Source organism: Palaemon carinicauda, chromosome 26 (assembly GCF_036898095.1).
Source record: "Palaemon carinicauda isolate YSFRI2023 chromosome 26, ASM3689809v2, whole genome shotgun sequence".
NCBI lineage: Eukaryota > Metazoa > Arthropoda > Malacostraca > Decapoda > Palaemonidae > Palaemon > Palaemon carinicauda.
In genome coordinates, this window is record NC_090750.1 from 45,595,538 (window position 1) to 45,606,925 (window position 11,388).

Below are 11,388 nucleotides of genomic sequence, written 5' to 3' on the forward strand. Positions count from 1 at the left end.
TGACTGTCCCAATGGAGAATCCATCCAAAGACTTTCTTGAGTAGTCTTTGAGATAGTGGGCCGTAAAGGTCGACTGGTGTGACCAAGTGCCGGCCTGTAGGATCTGCCCCACTGCCATGTTTCTCTCAAAGGCCAAGGAAGTGCTCAAGCCTCTGATGTCATGGGGACGGGGAGTGCCTGGTACTGCCACCTTGTCTTCTTCATAAGACCTAGTGATGACTTGTCTCAGCCAGAAGGAAATAGTGTTCTTGGACACCTGCTTCTTATTAACGCCTGAAGAGACGAAGAGGTTCTTGGCACTGGGCGGAGATGAGTCGTCCTTTCCAGGTATTTCCTGATCGTCCTGACTGGGCATAACTTCAGGTCTTCCGTATTGCCTGTCTTGGGGATGGCCGGAATTGAGAAACCTTCAAACCTCGGGTCCCAGACTGCTGGGTTCTGAGTCTTTGCTACAAAGGAGGGTACGAACTTGAAGGATACCTCCTTCCACCCTTTGGAGTGTGCCACGTCGTAGGAGAGACCGTGGATCTCACCTACTCTCTTAGCCGAAGCCAAGGCTAGCAAGAAGACTGTCTTGAGGGTGAGATCTTTGTCCCCGATATCTCTGAGTGGTTCAAAGGGAGGACGACACAACATTTTCAGGACCTTGGCCAGGTCCCATCTGGGCACTCTCCTGGCTTGAGGAGGACAGGATTGTTCGAAACTTCTAATCAGCATCCCTATGTGTCTTGAGGTCCCCAGGTCGATGCCTTTCAGGAGAAAGACTTGGCCTAAGGCTGCTCATACTCCTTTAATAGCTGGGATTGACATCCCTATTTTATCCCTAAGGTACACGAGAAAGTCAGCTATGTCAGGGACCGAGGCTTTAAGAGGTCTTATGTGTTTTGTCGCGCACCATTTCGTAAAGACGGCCCACTTCGCATGGTAGACTACGGTAGAGGATTTTCTTAGGTATAGGGAAATCCTCTTAGCTGTGGAGGAGGAGTACCCCTCCTTCTTCAGGAGTCGCTCGATAGTCTCCAGGCGTGAAGGCGAAGAGAGAGAGGGTTGTCGTGGAACTTGAGGAAGTGAGGTTGACTCAGTAGATCTGACCTGGGGGGCAGAGGCCATGGCGGATGGCTTGCCAGGTCCTTCAGATCCGCGAACCACTCTCTCTCCGGCCACCAGGGCGCTACCAAAGTCATCTTTAGGTTTTGGGAGGTTCTTACTCTGTTGAGCACTTGCCTTAGCAGCGTGAAGGGGGGAAAGGCACATACGTCCAGGTTGTCCCACCTGTGCTGGAAGGCGTCTTATAGGGCTGCTCCTTCGTCTGGTACCGGGGAGCAATAAACCGGTAACTTGGCGTTGAGCTTCGTTGCGAAGAGGTCCATCACCGGGGAGCCCCAGCGTTGAAGGATGAGTCTGGCCACTTCTGGGTGTAGGGACCATTACGTCCCTACTATCTGACCTATCCTGCTGAGGCCGTCGGCTAGCACGTTCCTATTCCCGGGGATGAACCTTGCTAGCAGTGTTACCTGGTGCTCGTCCGCCCAATGCAGGATGTTTACGGTGAGGTCGCACAGTTCCTTCGACTTCATGCCACCTTGTTTCTTGATGTAGGCTACCACCGTGGCGTTGTCGCACATTAGGGCCACGGTGTTTCCCTTCAACCGACTTGCAAAGTGCAGACATGCCTTTTGTACTGCTTTTAGCTCCAGGACGTTGATGTGGAGTTGCTTTTCGGTCTCCGACCAGGTCCCGCTTGCTGTTTCCTCCCGCAGGTGGGCTCCCCACCCTAGGCTGGAGGCGTCCGTGAACAGGAGAAACTCGGGGGGACAGGACCCGAGGGGCTTCCCCTTGAGGGAGTTCAACTGGCATCGCCACCAATTTAAGGCTGCCTTCGTGTCCGGAAGGACCGGAATCGATGTTTTCTGAGAGCCTGTCTGGGACCATAGAGCCTTGAGGTTCCATTGTACGGGTCTGAGCCGTATCTTCCCTTGGGGAACCAGCTTCTCTAATGAGACCAGATGACCTATCAGCCTCTGCCAGTCTTTCGCTTTCCTGGGAAGCCCCGACAGGAATGGCTGAATGATCTTGATGAGGTTCTGTATCCTGTCTTCCGAGGGGAAGGCCTTCCCCTGCACGGTGTCCAACGTCATCCCCAAGTACCCCATTCTGTTGGATGGAGTTAGGTTCGATTTCTCCAGGTTGATAATGATTCCCAGACTCCTGCAGAACCGGAGGAGGTCCTTTCCTTGCTCTTCCAAGAGGGCCTTTGAACTGGAAAGGAGCAACCAGTCGTCCAGGTATCTCATGAGGCGGATACCTCGTTCGTGAGCCCATACTGAGACTGTCGCGAAGACCCTCGTGAACACTTGAGGGGCCGTCGACAGTCCGAAGCAGAGGGTCCGGAACTGCAGGATCTGGGAGCCCCATTTTACCCGGAGGAACTTCCGACTCGACGGGTGGACCGGAATCTGGAAGTACGCGTCCTTGAGGTCGACCGTCATCATAAAATCTTTCTCCCTCAAGGACATCAGGACGGATTTTGGGGTGTCCATCTTGAAGTCCGTCTTCTTGACGAACTTGTTGAGGGCCGACAGGTCTATCACCGGTCTCCACCCCCCCGTTGCTTTCTCCACCAGGAACAGGCGGCTGTAGAAGCCTGGCCCTGGGAGAAGGACTTCTTCCATGGCTCCCTTCTCCAACATGGAGGAAACTTCTTTTTGCAGGGTAGCCCTTTTCAACGGGTCCCTGGGAGCTAACCATTCTGTCTGGGTGGCTGGAATAAGAGGGGGTGGATCCGCTATGAAGGGGATCCTGTAGCCTTCTTTCAGGACGGACACCGTCCAAGCATCCGCTCCATGCGTTTTCCATGCTTGCCAATAAGGTCTGAGGCATCCCCCAACCCGAGGCTTGGGCGGGAGTAGGGGGCCTCTCCCTCTACCTTCTCCTAGAGGGGCGGCCTGATCTGCCCCTTTTCGAGGCGGAGTAACCCGACCTGAAGGAGCTGGCAGAAGCTGTAGCTCCCCTGCGGGAGGGCTGTGGAGTTGATGTCCAGGAGGAGGCGGGGGCGTCCCTCCTCGAAGAGCTGGGGATAGCCTGAGGGGTCACGGCACTATCCGAGACTGACCTCCTATAAGGAGGTCTCCTGGAGGATGTTTGCTTGGGGACGTTGGCCTCTCTCCTCTTGGACACCTTCTCCATCAGCACTTCTAATTCCTTCAACGGAAACAGGGACTCGCCTCCTAGGGGTAGGGTACGAATCACTCGCGCCTCTCTGTCCGGGATTTTTCTTGTCACTTTGGAAAGCACTGTGTCCCGCTTTCGAAGGACCCAGTTGGCTGTCAAGGAGAGTGCCTGATACGCCATAAACTTGAGGGCTTTCCCCCCGGAGGTGAGAAGGTCCGACAGGAGACCTTGTTGCTCAGGGTCGTCGGGGTCTGTGGAGGCCTGTACATTAACCAACGTGGAGGCCCACCAGTCCAGCCATGAGGAGACGTTAACCATATCTCTTGACATCTCCTCCATCATGCCGGCTTCAGAGGGCGAGAAGGACACAGGGGCTGAATAGGCCCTTTCGTCCGAGCTGCCTTGTCCTAGGATGTCCAAGGCTGGGTCCACCCTACAGGGGCCTGGGCGCCGCCCTTCCGGGATATAAACTTTGCCCTGTAGTTTGAGACCCTGGAGGAGTTTGGAGGCACTCTGGGACTTGGGGGCCTCCGCACTGCTGGCCACCAAGTTGTCGATGTATTCCTGTCCCAGTACTAGGTCTGGGGCGAGAGGCAGGGCCAGGGAGGACTTCGGAAGGACGTCCCGGTGAGTATATCTCAAGAGGCTCGACCTCCAGGCATTCACCTTCGGCGCCGAGGGTTCCGGAATTCCGTGGAGCCTTCTGACGAGGCCTACCACCCTTCTGTAGGCGGAGTCCTCCGACGGGGAAGCCTCGCCTCCGTCGACCGAGGCCTCGGCTTGGCGGAGGGGAACCGTGCTTGGGCGGTAAACTGGCCGTTCTCTTCTCGGTCCCAGGGAGGACGTCCCGCAACCGTAGGGCGCACCGTACGCGGTTGGGTCTCGCCATAGGGCGGGGGCCACCGACTACGGGAGGCCTTTCGACTGCCCCAAGGCTCTGGAAGCGGAGGACACGGTCCCGGTGGGAAGACCCGACCCCGGAAACCGGTCCTTCCTGCTCGACGCCCAACCCAGCTGGGCTGGTTCGGTCGGGCTGTCCTCTCGGAAGCGCGCTTCCCCCCGCTGGGCGGGGTGAACCGGAGGCCTCGAGGACTTGTGCCTGAGAGTGAGGTCCTTCTTGCGTGGCAGGTCGAGCTGTTCTATGTTGTATGTAGGCAGTGACAACCTGGAGGCTCGTTCACTGGACCGAGAGTCTGGAGAGCGGTGCTTCCTGGACTCTCCTGAGGGGACGTAGACCCATTCGCCGCCGCCGGGAGAGACCTCCCTCTTGTACTTACGGGAGTGAGAGCGTGGGCGCTTCCTGTTGTGCCGCGACCTCGACCTGGAGCGGGAACGATCACTATCGGTCCGTTTCTCTTCCGGTGCCGTTTCTCCCTGCGTTCTCCCCCGGAGGATGAGTCTGCTTCCGAAGAGTCCGAGGGAGCCACGTTCCTCGCGTAACGACTGCCCGAGTGATGCGCGGGGGAGGCTCTTCGCCGTCGACCATCCGAGACAGGGTGCTGGAGGAAGTCCTCGGGAACTGCTGTAGATACCGAGGGTACCGAGTCTACTCTGTCCCTGCTAGGAGGCCAGGGACCCAGGGATACGTCCATCCTTAGCGGTGACCTCCCCGGAGTCTTCGGTAATTTCCACCCGAAGGCATCGCTACTCGGGCGACGAATTCTAGCGTGGTTGTCCTCTGGCGGGGGAGAACCCGACGCACCGGCCCACGAGGGCGGGGGGGAGTCTGAAATCGCCACACTGCCCCACACTGGGTCTTCTGAGGAAGCGTGATCCCCTGCAACGTGGCCCGATTCCCCCGAAGCACTAGCGGTCCTTCCGTTCTCTCCAGAGGGGCCAGCCCTTGGTTCCTCCCTCACACTGGGTTCACCGGGGAGAACACTATGGCTAACAATAACACTGGGGGCTTGTTGCCCACTCCTCTGCGAAGGAGACGGAGAAGCCGAGGCTTCGTCAGACCGATCACTGACCGACTGTAAAGAGGACACGCCACTCACTTTCTTGGGGTAACGCTTCGACGACTTCTTTTTCTTGGTACTATACCGTACCCACTGAATGCCGTCCCAACTCACGCACTCGGGACACGTGTCCGAGGAGGAACAAACTTTACCCCTGCACGTGGAACAAAGGGAATGAGGGTCCACTTCTGGCTTAGAGAGGAAAGCCCCACACGACTTTCCTGCTCTAGGACCAGGACAACGACGCACATGCTCCATCGTTCGCACACGAAGGGCCAACACTAACGAGTTACAGGAACACTGGATATACGCAAGGGGAACGTACTGAGAACACTTTGCGAAAACACACTATCGCAGAAAAAACACAAGTCCCCACACTGGAAACACGTGGGATCACAACGCGCCAAAGGATCGAGAGTTAAGCGAGAGGGTGAGATGTTTCGCATCTCACGACCAAGAACTTAATGGGCATCCTGACCCGGGAAAGCAGTGACCTGCCCTAATCCGGGCCGCAGGACTTATCCTGGTGGCGGGGGTAGAAACTATCTGGAGCGAGATGGGGGGGTAACGCGGGAAATCTTGGTCGAGATTGAGAGAGGTCAAGGACCCTCCTAAGGAAGTAATTCTCGGTAAGTATTCGTGTTGGAACAAATAAGGTATTAACAATCAGAAAAGCTTACCTACCTATATTAAAAAGTGTAGAGGTTATTTTCGAAAAAAAAAGAAAAAAAGAAATATCTTCGCATTCTCTGATGATACAAATTATGGATATGGAATCCATATCACATTAAGAAATGCTGTTCATCTTTCTTTAAAAAAAAAATCTATCTTTAAAAGGTCACATCTACCATTGTCATTCATAATTTTGAAAGCACTTACACATTTACAAAAAAATTATTCCTAGATATTTTAAGGAATGTGACCTTCAAAATACACTATGAATGACATTAACTCTAAATATCAAAATACACATGGACGAACAGAATCGGATGTCATATAGTATTTTAACTCTATTTTGAATTTGGAGTAATTTTAAAACACGATATCTTTTGAAAGTGGAAAAGGACCGATAGAAAATGCTGGAATATTCTTTAGAAGTTATTACCCTAATTCCTTGAAATTTCAACAAATATTTAATCCTTTTAGAATTCTTTACAGATAAATGAAAACACATTCATAATAATAATAATAATAATGATGATAGTAATAATAATAATAATAATAAAAATAATAATGATAATTATAATAATGATAACAATATTCTCAGCATATGCAGTATGGTTGGAAAGTTAAAAAAAAATGTAAATTACTTGAATAAAAACACCATAATTCATTAAAAACAAAATGCAATTCTTACCCTGAAATATAAAAGTGATACAAAAATATATAAGAGTTTAAATTTGGAAATTGTTAAATACACATGTTCACAAGCTAATTTTCACATTACCAGTATTTCATACGTATTCACAAATAAATGAGCCTACACAAACACACTAGCACATTTACACACATACCCACACACACACACACACACACACACACACACACACACATATATATATATATATATATATATATATATATGTGTGTGTGTGTGTGTGTGTGTCCTAATCCTTGTATGCAAAATATGTGTTTTGTGTGGTGAGTTGAACAAACTGTTTGGGACTACTATGGGAGTCACAGATTAGAGGGCACGATCACTGAACTCTGTTATACGTGTCCTGTCCTAAAATCATAATGTGACAGTATATTTACATAACACTGGATAATTCCACAAATCATAACAATTCAGAATGTTGAGAGAGTAAGATTGCATCTTGCTTGTGAGAGTTAGTCAGAACCAAATTGAGCAGTCAATTGACTAGATACTCACCGGAGAGTATCGGCTGTACACAGTGAATTCTCGAACTTTTTTATAATAAAGTAAAAACCCATGTTCCGAGGTCTCACTAACTGTTGACATGGGACATATTGGTGTCAGGTGTACAAATACATTTGTTTGTGTATGCTGTGAGCGAATTTGTTCATTAAGTCAGTAAAATAAAAGTTCAAGATGCCTAGATACAAAAGGACTAACATAGCAGACGCTGCTGCTGCGGGAGATGAAAACCAAGGAGCAGTTGGCTACAGTGAGGTCGATGAAGAATATAGACAGGAACTAAGAACAAAGGACGTAGAAAATAGGGTAAATACCCTAGCAGAGTTAATGAACAGATTCTTGGTTGAACGAGAAGAGGAGCAAACACAGCATATCCAACATACATGAAAGAAGTCCAAACGCTCAGAAGTGAAAGTACACATACACAGCCAAGTGAAGATACACAAATCATAGTTCGAAAGTTGCCAGAACTCCAGGCAAGTGTTAGGCCTTTTGATGATCAACGGCCTAACAAAGAGTTTCAATCGATCAAAGTGTTTTTGAGAAGCTTTGAAGTAGCCCCATATGGGTGGTCTGAAAGAGAAAAAGCTATTCAAGTAATTAGATTGGTAAAAGATTCTCCGGCAATGGAGGTAATGTGTTGGCCACAAGACAGTTTAAGAAGTTATACTGAAATAAAACGAAGTTTAACTAAGAAATATGCCTTACCCGATATGAGAAAGGGGGTCATAAAAGAAAATGACAAACCTAAAATTCGGAAATCTGAATCTGTACTACTTTTGCAACTCGCATTTTTCGGTATTGCGATTCGTTTTCTACCCGTAGTGCCAACTCCCAGAAGGTGATAAAAAAGCAATTGCCCGTAAACGTATTCACAGATTAGTAAACACGTATTTATGTAGTTATTTGTTCAATGACAATCGCTCGTTAGCAGACGTAGTGATGGCGATACAAAACATTCTAGACAGTTTGCCAGAAGAAAAAAGGACTGTGAATAACTGCCCCAATTCTTAGAAGGTGGCAGCCATGTGAGACACTCAGCAACCCCCAAAGCGGGAGAGGGGAGAACGCAGTCAGCAGGTGAGAAGAATCTTCAGATGTAGGCAGTGTAGGAGAGAGGGGCACCAACGAGTGAAGTGCCCCACCCAAGGATCCCCCCGCTGCTACACTTGTCAGACCTACGGTCAATCTTGAGAGTGCCCAGCAAAATACGCCAAGGGCGGGTGGGATGTGGCACACACACACCAACCCCTGCCCAACATCCGAGGAAAAGGGAACAGAGGAAGGGGGAGACGAGGGAGATCGGAACCCCCCCCCCCCCCCCCCCCGCCCCGCCCCGCCCCGCATGGAAAGAGCTATGGAAAGAAAAATTATGGGAATAACACAAAGGGATAGGAAAACGGCAACACAGATATGAAAGGAAACTAAAGTAGAGGATTATCTAAGAACATGTAAGAAAAAATAATTTACATAGGCAGGACATACAATAGATTTACATTATGAACAACAGAATGGGACCCTAAAGATTGTAAAAGAAGCAGGGGACAGAAGAGATGATGATCATAAAAAAAAACAAGTGGAAGGACATGTCTGAGGCCTTTATTCATTAGTGGACTAGTAACAGATGGTGATATATATATATATATATATATATATATATATATATATATATATATATATATATATATATATATATATATATATATATATATATATATATATATATATATATATATATATATAGATAGATAGATAGACAGATAGATATTGTATATGCATGTGTGTATATGTCAAGTTCTCAATTTGGATAGTGATACTTGAAACTAATTTTCGTAATTACTATCTACCATAGCTTCTATCGTAGGTAGCGATAACGAAAACCAGTCATCTGAAGATTATTGGTATTTAGAAACAGGAAACACTACTAGATATATTATTTTTCATGATTCGTGTAATATACATGTTCATTGCCCTTTTGTGGTAATTATCATACTTTATTACGTTGATAAACCTGTGTAAAACATCTCTTTATTTTCTACATCACAAATAAAGTAACCTATGTAATATTGTATGTTCCCTACATTTGCCTCCTTATCGTGAGATAAGGTTGATCTAGCCCTGTTTCCTGTAAATTTATGTTGAATAATAGCTACCATTATCGCATTAAGCTGACGTCAATTTTAAGACACAAAAAAAAAATCTCAAGGAGGTTGAGAAGAAGAGCAATGATGTAGTCAGGTTTAGCGTTTACTTATAATCTGGACATGGGAACACATATAATAACCTTATTCTTTATTTTCTTCTTATAACAAACCTCATATCTATCTTATCAAAGGCTCCTGGCTAATCTTGAGAAGGTGTGCATTTTATGAAGACTATATTACTATCAACAATGTCCATTGTGACACTGTCACACCTATTATTATTATTATTATTATTATTATTATTATTATTATTATTATTATTATTATAATTATTATTATTATTATCACTTGCTAAGCTCCAACCCTATTTGGAAAAAACCGGATGCTATAAGCCCAGGGGCCTTAACAGGGAAAATAGCTCAGTGAGGAAAGGAACATGGAAAAATAGAATATTTTCAGAACATTAGGATCAACATTTCCTTTATGAACTATAAAAACTTAATAAAACAAGACGAAGAGAAATAACACAGAACAGAGCGCCCAAGCAGGAGAAATCCAACACAAGACAGTGGAAGACCATGGTACAGAGGCCATGGCACAACCGAAGACAAGAGAATAATGGTTTGATTTTGGAGTGTCCTTCTCCTAGAAGAGCTGCTTACCACAACTAAAGAGTCTCTTCTACCCTTACCAAGAGGAAAGTATCAAGAGTAAATTTCTCTGATACTCCAGACACATTGGAGGACATAAGAACTTATAAGACATTAAAACTGACACAAGCAAATCCAATAAGGACAACTATAAAGACCAGATTTCTATAATATGATACGTTTTGATAGTTTTTTTATGGCTGTTTACATGCTGGACGTTTTGTTCGTCTGAGACCTTGACCTTTAACCTTCCAAAACGTAATCATTTCCAGCTCTTTACATAATAGTTTAAAATCCATGCAAGTTTCACTATTTTAAGATAAAAATTGTGGCCGCATGGTTGATGACAAACTTGACCTTTGGCTTGACCTTGAACTTTGTCACAGCCTTGACCTTTGACCTATAAATATATCAATTGGCGTGGATTTTCCTAAATGCAAATAGGAACCCAATTTGAATCCCCTGTTACAAGGATTTTAAACATATGGCTCGTAACGTGAATTTTAATTTTTTCTTGAGAGTGACCTTAATTTTTTATCTTGACCTTCTGAAAATTAAAAATTTCCAGATTTATAAATACAAATTAATCCGTAAACGTTTCATAACTCTACGATTAAAATCATGATCACGAAGATGTTCAAAAACAAACACACACTCACACAAACAAACACAAACAGGGACAAAAACATAACCTCCTTCAAATTTCGTTGACAATAACAACAGTCACCATGAGTAATTTAAGAGTCCCCTCCCAATCTTCATCTGTTGTTTGATTTACTTTGACGTTGTAGTCCAATGATTACTGATGACTAACAGGAAATGAGACGTAACTTTGTATAAACTAATGTCTCCAGTAAACTACTAGAATTAGCTGAGAGAAGCTGACGATGAAGGGCTTCCTCTCGTGTAACTTTCTATATTGTGAAGAATATAATTGCATACGTCATTTTGATTTAAATACTTTTAAATCTATTACAGAATCAAAAATGATTATCGCCCATCATTATTATGGGATAAAAGTCAATTTCATTTTTAATTGATTCTTTTTTAACTCCCGTCATGTAATTTTCAATAGTGTTGGGAGAATTATGAGATATTAAATCTAAACTTCAATAATCTTAGATCTATTAGATAATAAAACATGTTTATATCAGATATGTGTGTAGGCAAATTGTATAAGCTGAGCAGAATATTTGCCTTTTTAGGTTGATTATCCAATATGTAGAACTTAAATTTTTGGTTCCATTCTTCTTTTTTATGTTCAGAATCACAAATAATTCCGGGAAAAAAATAGGTTACTCTATACTATCAGAAAAATAAAATTCCAGAGTTGACCATATGGTAACTCTACTTTTGTTTTCAAATTCACCCTTTAAGCTATAATATATTCCAAACTTCTCAGTTTAACTAAATTGCATTTTATCGTGAAGACAGATGTTTTAAAAAAAAAAAAAAAAACTGTAAATAGAAAAAAAAATCATCTCTTCAGATATATTTTCTAAACTTTATTCAATACCATTTTGAACGATATAATTATATATAAACGAAACTCGATTATTAACTCAAGTTAGTTTTGTTTACACATA